General features: G+C 38.1%; 1 pseudogene; it reads right to left on the minus strand.

Annotated features, from left to right (window-relative positions):
* Window positions 1-13,742, minus strand: part of LOC107844704 — a 20,404-nt pseudogene extending 6,662 nt beyond the window's left edge.
* Between the last annotated feature and the right edge of the window lie 1,436 nt (window positions 13,743-15,178).

Raw genomic sequence — 15,178 nt, forward strand, 5'->3', positions numbered from 1 at the left:
ACAAAATTTGGATTTGATCCATATTTTATTGGGTCTAAAATCATTTTGGGCTATAAGAATAATAAGCCCATTTATTCCTCATCAAGGACTTCAAGGTCCATTACACTTGGAAGCCCAAACTCATCAAGTGACGTGGCAGCCCAATCAAATCCAAGACCAATGAGACGCCGCCACATGTACAAATGATGTGAAAATCTTATTCAAATTCAAGAACCAGTCAAAAGTCGCCGTGTCAAAGTGACATGTTTCGGCCAATCACAAGCAACTAGGCCTACCAACTACAACTATAAATAGGGGGTAACATGACATGCTAAAGGTCATTCTGCAAGTATTGGAGGAAGTTTCTGCATTGACTACACAGCTCTTCAATGAATCGACTAACGGAGTTCTGCCCGAAGGTCCACTCGACAAGACGAAGTGCTGTCAGACAATTTCTGGAGATCCAAGCGCATTTCTAGGAGGCTCAAATCATCCTACATTCGAGAATCACGCTGTGAAGGCCCTCGAATCACGAAAAAACTTAGGAGAGAAGAATCGAGAGAATAACGGAATTGTACCCATAAATTTTGTTTATATAAAATCATTATTTCTTTTTTATTTTTATATTTTTTTTCTAAATTTTGGCACGCCCAGTGGGACAAGTTCTGCTCTTCATCTCTTCTTCCTGCAAATCAAATACAACTACTGCTATGGACTTTAAAAATACGAAAGATGTCTCATGCAAGAACTCTGCTATTACCACATCTGATGAGCTCAGCCTTGTTGGTCCCCTCACTCGACGCAAATTTAAGACCAGTGGTTGGGATGAATCTGAATACTTTACTTCTTTGGAAAGGCAAATAAGAGCAAATCTCATATGACGGCTGAAGCTGCAGCTCCTGGGGGCAATTTGACGTCCTTGCTATGTGATGAATTCTCTTAGACTGGCGTGAATTTTAGTGAATCTGAAGATTCGACTGATTCACCAGCCTCAACAAAGGTCAATGCCTTGATGGCCGACGCAACTAATATGGATGAGAAGTTCGCAATAATGGAACAAACCATTGAAGTTTTGAAGAAATCTGTTGAGGATAAAGATCTTCAAATCGCTCAACTGATGGACAAGTTGGAGTCCTTCACCCCTGGAGAATCGAGCCATGACCTTGCTTATCCACCCGACTTTACTCCACAGAATAAGGATGTCAATAAGTCACCTAGCAAGACTAAATCTCAAAAAGAGAAGCAGTCTACTTCGGTTGCTATTCTAACAGTTCGACAACTACAAGATATGATTACAAATACCATCAAGGCACAATATGGAGGTCCATCAAAAAGTATCGTAGGATACTCAAAGCCGTATTCTAAGCGAATCGAGGGCTTATCGATGCCAATTGAATATCAACCGCCAAAGTTTCAATAATTTGATGGAAAGGGAAATCCAAGGCAACACATCGCTCATTTCGTTGAGACTTGTAGCAGTGCTGGTACACATGGTGATCTTTTTGTCAAGCAATTTGTTCTCTTTTTGAAAGGCAACGCTTTTGATTGGTACATGAACTTGGAGTCTGAATCAATTGATTGTTGGGAGCAACTAGAAAGTCAGTTCCTAAATCGTTTCTACAGCACCCGTCGTACGGTCATCATGATGGAGTTGACAAACACAAGACAAAGTAAAGATGAACCTGTAGTGGAGTACATAAATCGTTGGCGAACATTGAGCTTTGATTGCGAGGATCAACTTTCTGAAACTTTTGTGGTTGAAGTTTGCATTCAAGGGATGCATTGGGGCCTTGTGTATATCCTTCAAGGAATTAAGCCTCAAACTTTTGAAGAATTAGCTACGCGCGCTCATGACATAGAGTTAAGCATTGCAAGTCATAGAATGACGTCGTATATTTTTTATCCTAAAAAAGAAGTCACGAAATTCAACGACTCCTTAGAGGATCAAATTGGGGAATCTATGGTGACGACTGTGAGTTCTAAGAAGGCCTCCACAAGATAAAAACTGAAAGAGAAAGCTCCAAAGAAACAAATGCAAGAAGAAGAAAATCAACCAACCCTGAAAGAGTTACAAGCAAGGGTATATCCTTTTTCTAACTCTGATGTTCCTGGAATTCTGGACGAGTTGCTAGACAAAAAATTCATTGAACTCCCTAAGTCAAAGCGATCCGAAGAATCAAACAAAGTCGACGATTCTAAATACTGCAAATTTCACCGCATTGTTGGTCATCATACCACAAAATGCTTCATCCTGAAGGAAAAGATCAGGACATTAATGCAAGAGGGAAAGATCATCATTGATGATGGCGATACAGTTGATGCAAACCATGTTAGCGCTGAATTGGACCATAAAAAAGATTCAATTACAAAAGTTCTACAACCCATACGCTCTGTGGCATCATCAAAACGTGAGGGAATCATTATGCTACAATTTGGAATCTTTGATCCGATTGGGGTTCCAGCCTTGAAGAAAACAACAAGCAAATACATGCAAAACGACTTCTCGAATGGCGAGAAGGGTGGTACTTGGACATTGATCGCTCGCAAAAGAAAAAAATGTCAAAGGGCTTCTAAACTCCAGTTTTCAAAAGGCGACCCAAGATAAATGCATATCTGCTTCAACCCATGGGTGCAATAAATATCAAATTGAAGTCCAACAATACTTCATTACAAAGGGTTGGGAGGAAAGTTACATTACAAGAATTCTTCCCCAAGCCGCTCCCTAAGGCACGAGCATAAACTGCATGATGCTCCTCGACGCACGAGCCTAAAATGTAAGTCAAGTCGCTCCTTAAGGCACGAGCATAAACTGCATGATGCTCCTCAATGCACGAGCCTAAAATGCAAGTCAAGTCGCTCCTTAAGGAACAAGCATAAACTATATGATGCTCCTCGACGCACGAGCCTAAAATACAAGTCAAGCCACTCCTTAAGGCACGAGCATAAACTGCATGATGCTCCTCGATGCACGAGCCTAAAATGTAAGTCAAGTCGCTCCTTAAGGTACAAGCCTAAAACTGCAAGTCAAAATGCTCCTTGATGCATGAGCCTAAACTGCAAGTCAAGATGTTCCTTGATACACGATCTTAAATTGTAAGTCAAATCACTCCTGGCCCGCATGAGTCTAAACTGTGAACGGTTCTATCAAAAAAAAAAAGTAAAAGAGCAAAATAAGGAAAAGTATGAAGCTTGAATGCATATTTGGAGTTCTTTGAAGATGTCATCTTTAAAGCAAAAGGATTCTTCATTATCTCCAAGCAATGAAGTCTTCTCGACAAGTAAAATAACTTGTGGTACTTTGAATATTGCTCTAGTACGGCCTTCACCAAATTACAGAAGTGATGCATCCCAAAACTTGGAGTAGAAGAAGAAAATCATTAAGTATCCAAATATGACGAGAAGTAGAGTATCACAAGATTTAGGCTGTAATTTCGAAAAAGAACCTGAAGAAATACAAAATTTCAATGATGGTGGTATTCATGTGAAACGTATATCTACGAGTCTACTTTCCAATGCAAAAAATGTCACCTGATTCCGATACTTTCAGGTCGAGATATGAAATTTCTTGTGACGCTGCTCAAAGCTGAAATAACAAGCGAACCAGGATTAGAAGGCTATTTTCGGAGCAATATCTGGGACGATTTGGATGCAATCTAATTGTGGTTTCCATGTGAGACGTATCTTTGCAAATCTAATTTTCAATGCAAAAAACGGAACCTGATTTCAATACTTCTGCGTTGAGATATGAAATTTCTCGTGACGCTGCGCAAAGCTGAAATAACAAGCGAACCAGGATTCAAAGGCTGTATTTGGAGCAATATCTGGGACGTTTCGGATACAATATTATTGTGGTTTCCATGTATGACGTATCTCTGTGAATCAACTTTTCAATTCAAAAAACTGCACCTGATTTTGACACTTCTGCGTTGAGATATGAAATTTCTCGTGACGCTGTGCAAAGCTGAAATAACAAGCGAATCAGGATTTGAAGGCTGTATTCGGAGCAATATCTGGGACGATTCGGATGCAATATGAGTGTGGTTTCCTCGTGAGATGTATATCTACGAGTCTAGTTTCCAACGCAAAAAACGGCTCCTGATTTTGATGTTCTTAAGTCAAGATATGAGAGTTTTCGTGAGACTGTACAAAACAAGTAAACAGTGACGAAACAGAACTGAAGGTCTGATTTTGAAACGATACCTGGACAGATCTGGTGATAATACGAGTGTGGTTTTCGCGTTGAGCGTAGCCTTGAGAGTCTAATTTCCAACACTACAAGCCGTTTGTGATTCAGACACCTCCACGATGAGTTATGAAGCTTCTTCCACAGACACGCCAAAGTGTTGAAAGCTCAAAAAGAGGAAAAGAACGTGAGTCGAATTTCTGCTCAGGCTGAATTACAATAATTAAAGGGGGTGTTGATGTCCTTTTATAGATTCTGAAAGGCCCCAATTTGATTTCAAAAAGGAATCTGCCGAACAAAGTTGTCTTCTACAAGGACTGGGACGTTTAAGTGTCCACAATAAGTCAAATTCCTAATCCTTTTTGAAGTGGGATAACATCATTAATCAATCCTATTAAGATTCGATATAGGACTAATAGCCGAATCCTACATGATTTGGATATATTTAGACTTAAACAGAATTTACACTGTATTCACGTTATTCTACCCGAATAATCATGACTTTGAGGAGTCGGATTTTTACAAAATGCTCAAGACGCGAAAAAAAAAAGAAAAAAAGGGGGCTTCAAAAATACTTCAAATCTCGTCTCTAACAGGTTCGACAAATCAAACACCTTGACGAGCCTTGAAGTAGGGGGCATCTGTAAACACGTAAAATTTATTGGGTCAAATTCATACAACATTTGGATTTGATCCATATTTTATTGGGTCTAAAATCATTTTGGGCTATAAGAATAATAAACCCATTTTATTCCTCATGAAGGACTTCAAGGTCCATTACACTTGGAAGCCCAAACTCATCAAGTGACGTGGCAGCCAGTCAAATTCAAGAACAATGAGACGCCGCCACATGTACAAATGATGTGGAAATCTCATTCAAATTCAAGAACCAGTCACAAGTCGCCAAGTGTCAAAGTGACATGTTTTGGCTAATCACAAGCAACTAGGCCTACCAACTACAACTATAAATAGGGGGTAACATGACATGCTAAAGGTCACTCTGCAAGTATTGGAGGAAGCTTCTGCATTGACTACACAGCTCTTCAACGAATCGACTAACGGAGTTCTGCCTGAAGGTCCACTTGACAAGACGAAGTGCTGTCAGACAATTCCTGGAGATCCAAACGCATTTCTAGGAGGCTCAAATCATCCTACATTCGAGAATCACGCTGCGAAGGCCCTCGAATCACGGAAAAACTTAGGAGAGATGAATTGAGAGGATAACAGAATTGTACCCACAAATTTTGTTTATATAAAATCATTATTTCTTTTTTATTTTTATATTTTTTTGCTTGCAGTTAATTTTCCGCGTCTACGAAAATTTGTTGCAAACAAGTTTAAATGGAGGAAATATTTATTCGCGCGAAGTTTGGAGGTGTTTCCACCACTTCACTCTAACTATTACTATTACTATTTGCTAGTTAAACCAGAAAGAGAGCAGTAGACCAGGGGTCTGTTAATGCATGACACAAATATGTATAGCATTTAGTTACAAAGCGGCACAAGACAAACCTTAGAATTGGACATCGCTTTATTGAGATCAACAACTTTCAACTCATCATCATTGTTCACACTTTTGAGATTCAGTGTACTCACAGTTCCCTGTTGGATAAATGTTTTCATTTTAGGGCATTCACGAATACCCACTTATTTAAGAAATGGAAATTCAAGAGTACGCTTCGTCAGAAAGAAATGCCTCAGTTTTGGCAAACAGGAAAGTTTCAGCTTTTCCAACCGGGGAAATAAGGGTTCATTACACATGATTTCTTCTCCGTGTTGTTCCTCTTTTGTAATCACTTCTTCCATTGATCGACAGTCTTTTAATCTTAGTACTTGAAGATTTAGAAGACCTCTGGCGACTGATGGAGACATCAAGTTTCTCAATTTTCCACAATCCCGTACTTCCAATCTTTCCAGTTTGCTGAATTAGGCAGTTGGAAGTTGGTGAGAGCACAGAGCAGTTATGCTGTTAGCTTCATAGAGTACTAGGTATTTAAGGTTGGGACAAGTAACCTGCAAACGATGAAGGAATCAAGTATCAACTCCATTTAGATTTAGCATTAATTTGACCTATAGTATTTGGTAGTGTTTTATTGTAGTGTAGAAAACTACAAATATTGACAAGTGTCAACTTCAATTCTGATGTCTTGCAAATAATTATTAATAAAATTCTTATTTCTGGTGTGTCTTTTAATGTTATTTTATTACAGTTAAATCATTTTTAGAATAAATCATTAGATAACAATAAATGGTAAATATATGAATATACAATATATAAATTAATTGAAAACACCGGAATAGTTGATTTGGTTTGATTTTGATAAAAAGTGAACCAAAACGTCTCATATACACAGTCTCTCTCTAACCGTGCATTTAAAATAGAGGCATATTTTGTAAGAAATTCTTAATGGCTACTCTGTTATACTTCAAAAGAACTTCAAATTATAAGTTAGAAAATATTTTATTAATTACAATAAAAAAAAGGCACGATTTATTAACCAAAAAATAAAAAATAAATTCATACCCACCCCTACAACATCCTCCCAAAAATAATTAAATTTTTTAATTTTATTTTTAAAAAGAAAATATTTTTTTTCACCCCACCCTCACTCGCCTACCCCGACCCCCACCCGCGACTAGCCTCCCCCCCACAATTTTTTTTTCTTAAATTTATTTTTTAAAAAAGAAATTCAAAGCTTTTTTTTTTTTCACCCCACTTCTACCACCTATGCTGACACACACACACCTCCTGCTAACCCCACTATCCAAAAAAAAAAAAATTTTAATTTTTAAAATTATTTTTAAAAAAATTTAATTTTTTTTTCCTTTCCCACTCTTCTTACCCTTTTTGTTCTCCTGTTTTATGTTAAATACATACAAATATTTTTAGAAAATATTTTCCTACTTTCATAAATTAAAGAACACAAGAATATAAATAAGAAACAACTTATTTAACTAAAATTTATTTTACAGGATCAAAAATTATTTTATAAAAAGTATTTTCTACCCTTTAGCTAAACATAAAATGTATTTTCTAAAATTATTTTTCATTCACCAACCAAACATAAAGAAATAAGTAAGAAACGAACTTATTTTCCATGAAAACATTTTATAGGAAAATATTTTTCACCCACCAACCAAACATAAGGAAGAAAAAAGTAAAAATCAACTATTTTCCATGAAAATATTTTCTAGAAAAATGTTTTCCATACCAATTACACCCTAAGTGATAAGTTGAGAAGCTAAAAATACTTATTTAGCAAGTTGAGGTGTTTACTCAAATAAACAAAGTATTTTAAAAAGCATCTATAAGATCTTTTAAAATGACAAAGAATGCAAGATGAAATGAGAAAAACAAATCCACATATTAGATGTTAAATATAATGAAAGAAGAATTCAGAAGGAGAGGTAGATTTAAACTTTGAAATTTATCAAAATCTTCAATGACCTCAAGTTAATATACAATAATAATCGTATTCAAAATCAAAAAATCTCTAAATATTATCAATACAGATAGAAAGTCAATGGAAAAAAGTTATTGGGTTAATGTGAACCCTTGGATTATATATTGTAGATTCACCAATGTTTGTTACCTCCATCAACATAGTTATCAGTGACAAACAAAAATAACTACATGAAGATTACTATTACTATTAGATTGAAGTGGTGAAAACACTCCCAAACCTGCCAGGTGTAAACGCAGAGTAAGTGCTGATAGAAGAAGATATTTTATTAATGAAGCATAAAGCGTATTAAATAGAGTTACGGATAAACTAAGATGAGTCCTAAACAAACTAAACTAGACTAGTCCTAAATAAACAGAAATACTGATTAATATTACACGTGATGTTTCAATACGCCCCCTCAAGTTAGGCTTAGTCGGCAATGAGTCACTAAGCCTAACTTGAATATATTCTTCTCAAAAGCAGGCTTAGGCAGTGCCTTGGTGAGGATGTCAGCAATTTGATCGGCAGCATGAAAATGAACAACTCAAACCTTTTTGATGTTGACATGGTGGAAAACAAAGTGAAAGTCCACTGCAGCATGCTTCACTTTACTATGGAGGACCGGATTTTTACTCAGGAATGTGGCTCCAAGATTGTCACAATAAATGGTAGGCATCTGATGTATTGGAAACCGCAGCTCAACGAGGAGATTGGTCACCCACAGGGTTTCATAAAGGGCATTAGCCACTGCCCTATACTCAGACTCAGTGGAGGAGCGAGAGATAGTATGTTGCTTCTTTGAGGACCAACTAATTGGATTGTAACCAAGGAACAAGATATACCCTGATGTGGAAACTCTGTCAGCAATGTCCCCACCCCAATCTGCATCAGAGTACACATGCAGATTGAAGTCCTCAATGGGGGTTACATGTAGGCCTAGTTAGATGGTGCCACGCAGGTAACGAAGAACACGTTTCACAGCTTTCCAATGGAGATCTGATAGTGCTTGCATAAATTGAGACAACTTATTTACTGCATATGCGATGTCCGGTCTAGTGAAAGATAGGTATTGAAGCCTGCCTAAGACCCATCAATAGTGTGTTGCATCAGTTAAGTGAGTACCATCAGATAGCGTGATTAGCTCAGATGCACTCATTGGCGTGTAGACACTTTTACAGTCGGTCATTAATTCATCATTCAGGATCTCATTCACATAGTTTGCTTGGGTGAGAATTATACCGTCAGAGATGCGTATCACTTTAACACCAAGAAAATAGTGAAGATTACCCAAATCTTTAACAGAAAACTTAGAAGCAAGGGAAGCAATAACCTGATCGACCTGGAAAGTGTTGCTCCCTGTAACAATCATGTCATCCACATAAACAAGGACAAACATTGTGTCACCTAGACCCTGCCTGACAAGTAGGGAGGCATCCGATTTTGTCTTAATAAATCCTATGGAAGAAAGATAACTCGTGAGGGCATTGTACCATGCCCGAGGGGCTTGTTTCAAGTCATAGATTGCCTTATGTAACCGAAATATGTGAGTGGATTTGTCATAATTAGTGAAACCCGGAGGTTGTGCCATGTACACCTCCTCGTCCAGGTTGCCCTGGAGAAATGCATTATTGACATTAAGCTAGCGGAGTATTCAGTTATGGTGAAGTTCCACAAAAAGGATTATTCTGACCATGGTAGGCTTGACGACTGGGCTAAAAGTCGCATGGAAGTCAATGCCCGGACTTTGAATGAAGCCTTTCGCAGCCAGTCGTGCTTTATATCTATCAATAGACCCATCTGCTTTCCTTTTTATCCTAAAAAGCCACTTATAGGAAACAATATTTTTAGTTGGGTCAGGAGGAACAAGTTCCCAAGTCTGGTTTTTAATTAAAGCATCAAGTTTCTATTTCATCGCTTCACGCTACTCAAGATATTTTTGTGCTTGTTTGACAGTGGTGTGTGTGGTGGTGGGGTTCAATTTAGCCAAGTAATCAAAAATTTGTTTGGGTTTGGTGATATTATTTTGGGAGCGAGTAACAACACGGGTAGGAGGAGAGGGACATTTAGGATATCAGGGAGCGAGATCCAACTCAGGGATAGGACAGACTGGCTGATGAACCGTGGGTGTAGATGGAATTGTGTTCCTGCAATGATAAACAAGGAGGGGACGCGAGCTGTAATTTGTGTTTATGGGTATATGCGTTGGTACATTTGTAGGGAGGGCTGGTGGTGTGAGCTGTTGGGCAGTAGGGTGAGAGGATTCTGGGAACCTTGGAATTGTAGAAGATGAGGGTGATAGAAATTTACCTGGAAAAGGAGAAGCTGCATCCACCGTTGGTTCACTGTCGGAGTTGGATTGTAAGCGTGAGTTGACCTGTAACTCTGCTGGAGAAGGAGAAGATACTGAGCGAGGCTCTACAGGTGTTTGGGCATCTATTTCTAATGGAATTGGAAGCTCTGTAGTTATGGTAAGTTTGGGTGTAGTTATGGTAAGTTTGGGTGTGGGATCAGAAGAATTTGAAACCTTGATATTGTTCCATTTTAGGTGAGGTGATTTGATGGCAATATTGGAGAACATGGTTTTGAAAGGAAAAACATTCTCAATAAATTGCACATCGTGAGATAAATATACCTTTGCGGAAATTGGGTCAAAACACTGGTGAAAGTGATGAGATAAGGAAAATCCGAGATAGACACACGGGGTGGATTTTGGTTCAAGTTTATTTTTGGAGTATGGTTTAAGCCATGGGTAGCATAAACAACCGAAAATTCACAAGGAGCTATAATTAGGCAATTTTCCAAATTTTCCAAGTAGACGCTGGAATGGGGATTGGTTATGTAGTTGATAGGTGGGCAAACGGTTAATGAGGTAGATCGTGTGATGACACGCGAAAGACCAAAATTGGGGAGGAAGGGACACCTCATGTAAGAGCGTTCTTCCAATTTCAACGATATGGCGATGTCCTCACTTTGCAAGCGCAACTCGTTGAGGTGTATATGGTGGATTAGAGAGGTGCTCAATTCCGTGAAGTGAGAGATAAGGGTCAAGACTTTTATATTCTCCTCCACCAGCAGTGTACAGTGATAAAATTTTGGTGTCAAAATGCTTTTCCATCATAGAATGGAATTGTTGGAAAATCTCTTTGACCTCACTTTTATTTTTAATGTATAGAGCCAAGTATATTTCGTATATTGATCAACAAAAATACAATAATACAATTTCTTGTCAAGAGATAATACTGGTGATGGCCCCCATAAATCACTAAAGATTATTTGAAGCGGTTTAGAGCTACACAATGATAATTGAGTAAAAGGATGCCGATGAGCTTTATTAGAGAAGCAAGAATTACAATAAAAAAGTTTGTCTCGCTCATGAAACGTTAGTGAGAATTTATTTAAAATAAACCGAAGAACTCTAAAGTGGGGATGACCCAAACGTTGATGCCAAGTAGTGAGAGGAGTAGATGTGGCGGTCATGTGAGCTTGGGAATGTGAAATAGGCCACTCATACAGTCCATTGTTGGTCCGACCGTGCACCAGCGGTTTCCGCATTTTCAGATCCTTCACAACAAAGTCAAAGGGAAAAAATTCAATGGACTTTGAATTGTCTTGACAAAATTTTGAAACAGAGAGAATTTTACGTTTAATAGATGGAGCACAAAGAGTGTGAGGTGTGAGAGATGGGAATTTTGTTACCGTCGCCCATGGAGACATCCTCGTTACCGTGGTATGGTTGTAGGTTGTGTGGCTCCGTGGTGATCTGATGGGTGGCTCCGGAGTCGACTATCCAAGGGTTAGTGGCAGCAGTAAATCCAGCAGCATAGTTGGCTTTGGCCTCAAAGTGATTATGAGACTTCGAACGATAAACATTGGCGGTGTGTCCAATCTTATTGCATAGTTGATATCGAGTAACAGTCTTTGGATTGGAGTTGGACTACCACTTTGGATTGGAGTTGGACTGCCACTGTGATGTAGTGTTTGAACGTGAATTCTGGTGCCACTGTTGAGAATTATTATTTTGCCTAGGATTGTTACAGTTATTGGTATTGGATTTGGTGGGAGTCGCGACCGCGATAGTTATGGGACTGGAAAGTTTCTTGACATCCTCGTGACGAAGGAAGAGTTCATGGTCAAGTAGCTTTTCAAACAATTCTTCATATGAGACAGCCGTATCACGTGCACGAATGACAGTAGATATTTCACGAAATTCAGGACCTAGCCCGCTGAGTATTTTGACGATGAATTCAGGATTTAACACAGGAGAACCAGCAGTGGCTAACTCATCCGAAAGGGACCGAATAGTGTGAAGATATTCAGTGATGGAGCGAGATTCCTTAGTGACACGAGCAATTTGATCACGCAGGCTGAAGACACGCGTTTGTGATCTGTTTGCATAAGTAGTGTGCAGAGCATCCCAAGCCGATTTGGATGAGTTGGCTGCAGCAACAGTCGGAGCAATGGTGGGTTCAACAGATGCCATGAGGGCATTTTGGATGAGTTGGTATTGATGGAACCAAGTTAAAAAAGCAGGATTGGGAGATACATTGTTGCCAACGGTTAGGGTGCGAGTAGGGGCAGGAGTGATCCCATCGAGATGGCCAAATAGATTATAACCATACATAAGAATGGAGAATTGAGCTTTCCAGGTGGCAAAGTTGTGGCCACCACTGAGTTTGATGGGTAATTGGGACGCAGGGTTGAATTGAATAATAATGTTAGCACCCGTTGTGTTATCAGCATTAACAACTCTGGGATTGTTGGCCATTGCTACTGATTTGTGTGAGGAAGAGAGAAAAAAAATAGGATCGTTCTCGTTAGAGAGTATAGAGCTTTGATACCATGTAAATGCAGAGTAAGTGCTGATAGAAGAAGATATTTTATTAATGAAGCATAAAGCGTATTAAATAGAGTTACAGATAAACTAAGATGAGTCCTAAACTAACTAAACTAGACTAGTCCTAAATAAACAGAAATACTGACTAATATTACACGTGATGTTTTCAATAGCGGGAAATGTTACTTTCATCCCCGATCTATGCCTAATACTTAAAACACCCCTGTGTGACTAAATGAACATAAAAATGCCCCCTATTTCTTAGCTGAATAGCATGGTTTTAGTCTAGAAATCTTTTATAAACTCCAAATCTTTGGCTTGCTTTGTATTGGTTTGTGGTTTATTTAATGTGGGTGTGTTTAATTCTTGAATTTGGGTTAGGAAATTCACTGGGTTTTCAGTTTCAGTCAACAGTGTTTTCTCAAAATTTTGTCATCAAGACAATTGAACAAGCAATCCAACAAGATGGTCTACTTATGTGGCATTTTTCGTAAGCACCTCGCATGCAAAAAAGAGGTTGAGACCACCTGCTAAGTCATGTGGCAGATCGTGGGCATTTTTAAATTCATTTAGTCAAGTCTATGGGTGTTTTAACTACTAGGCATAGTTCGGGACAAAAATTATAATTCACGCTAAGTTTGAAAGTGCCTCCACCACTTCACTCTAACTATTACTATTACTATTTGCCAGTTAAACCAGAAAGATAGTGGTAGACCAGGGGACTGTTAATGAATGACACAAATATGTATAGAATGTAGTTATAAAGTGGGACAAGACAAACCTTAGAATTGAACATCGCTTTATTGAGATCAACAACTTTCAGCTCATCATCATTGTTCACACTTTCGAGATTCAGTGTACTCACAGTTCCCTGATGGATAAATGTCTTCAGTTTAGGGCATTTAGAAATGTCCAATTCTCTGAGGAATGGAAATTCAAGCGCTTGCTTTGTCCAAATGAAATGCCCCAGCTTTGGTAGATCGTTGAGGTACAAGTCTTCCAACCGGGGAAATAGGGGCTCACTACACATGATTTCTTTTCCTTGTTGTTCCTCTTCTGTAATCACTTCTTCCATTGATTGGCATTCTTGTATACATAGTGTTCAGAGATTTAGAAGACCTCTGGCGACTGATGGAGACATCAAGTTTCTCAATTTTCCACAATCCCGTACTTCCAATCTTTCAAGTTTGCTGAAGTAGGCAGTTGGAAGTTGGTGAGAGCACAGAGCAGTTATGCTGTTAGCCTCATAGAGTACTAGGTATTTAAGGTTGGGACAAGTAACCTGCAAACGATGAAGGAATCAAGTATCAACTCCATTTAGATTTAGCATTAATTTGACCTATAGTATTTGGTAGTGTTTTAGTGAAGTGTAGAAAACTAGTAACCTTGAAAGCTGAAAGAGCGGAAATGGAGAATTTGGTATGAAAATGAAAGAATATCAGTGTTGGAGAATTAGAGAATTTGATGTAAAAATGAAAGCTGAAAGAGCAGCAATATAGAATTTGATATGAAAGTTGTAAAGATATGGCACCTAGGCATAAGTCAACCCAAAAGTTAGCTCAAGAGGGGAGGATTGTCCAAATCCATTTGAACAGACCACCACTCCATTCCCCAACCATTGTGGAACTCTAATCCATTCTAACAGGCCTAACTAGAGCTTAGATTGTGAGCTCAAATAGAGATGGACCTGGTTCTGATGCCATGTAATAGACAAGGTATGGAGAATAACTTGATATCTCATTCCAAGAGGTAAAGCAGTATAATACATGTACATGAGATGCTAGTTAAGGAAGTAATACTCCCTTCGTCTAATTTTCGTTGTCCACTTTTTCTTTTAGACGCATATTAAGAAATCATAAATAAGAAGGTAGTTTACTAATTCAACCCCTAAGAAAGTAAAAGAGATTCTTACAAATCTGCTATCTATATATGTTTACATTCCTATGAAACAGTCTAGGTGTTGAATAATGATTCAAAACAAAGTAGGAACAAGTAACGTAGGACATGGGTAGTTTGGTAGAACTAGTCTTTTGGATTCTGTTAAGTAGGTTCCTATATTTACTCAAGTTTAATGAGTGTTGCTAAAATAGAGTCTTAGTTAGTTATAGGACCTTTATTTTAGGGATAGTTGTTTTATCTGTTAGCCTATATATTTGGGCATCTAGTGTGTTATTATTTGTTGTAAGTTAAAAAAATAGAAAAGAGACGCAGTTTTTCTTCTTCTCTGTAGCTTACCTTGTTTCTCTGTCCAACACTAGGTTCATTCTGTAACACTTGCCAAGTATTCAAACATGACTTTGTGCATACATTTTTCGCCAACTTTTAACCAAGTATCTTCCAATTTCTCACAAATGACTACCGATGATATTTTAGACTAATGTCTCCAACAAAATGGCACCATAAAGGAATGGAAAGATATAATGATCATTCAGTCCACTTCTTGACTACTTAAAACTGTCTACATCAACACCCGAGCATTAAGAACGTGACTTCCTGAATGCAAATAGAAAAAGTTTCATCTCCAAGAATGAAGCAATAAGAAAGTAATTCCATAGACTATGAATATATCTTTTTAACATCTACGTATCTCATGGTCTCCATCTCATCAAATTTTATTGTATTTTGTTGCAGATACACTTGAAGCATGTTCATCTATTGTGCTCAGTCATAAGCCAACATATAGGAAGATAACACTATAAGTGATAAGTTGAGCAGCCAAAAGTGCTTATTTAGCAA

The sequence above is a fragment of the Capsicum annuum genome, unplaced genomic scaffold (assembly GCF_002878395.1).
Source record: "Capsicum annuum cultivar UCD-10X-F1 unplaced genomic scaffold, UCD10Xv1.1 ctg49715, whole genome shotgun sequence".
Taxonomy (NCBI): Eukaryota; Viridiplantae; Streptophyta; class Magnoliopsida; order Solanales; family Solanaceae; genus Capsicum; species Capsicum annuum.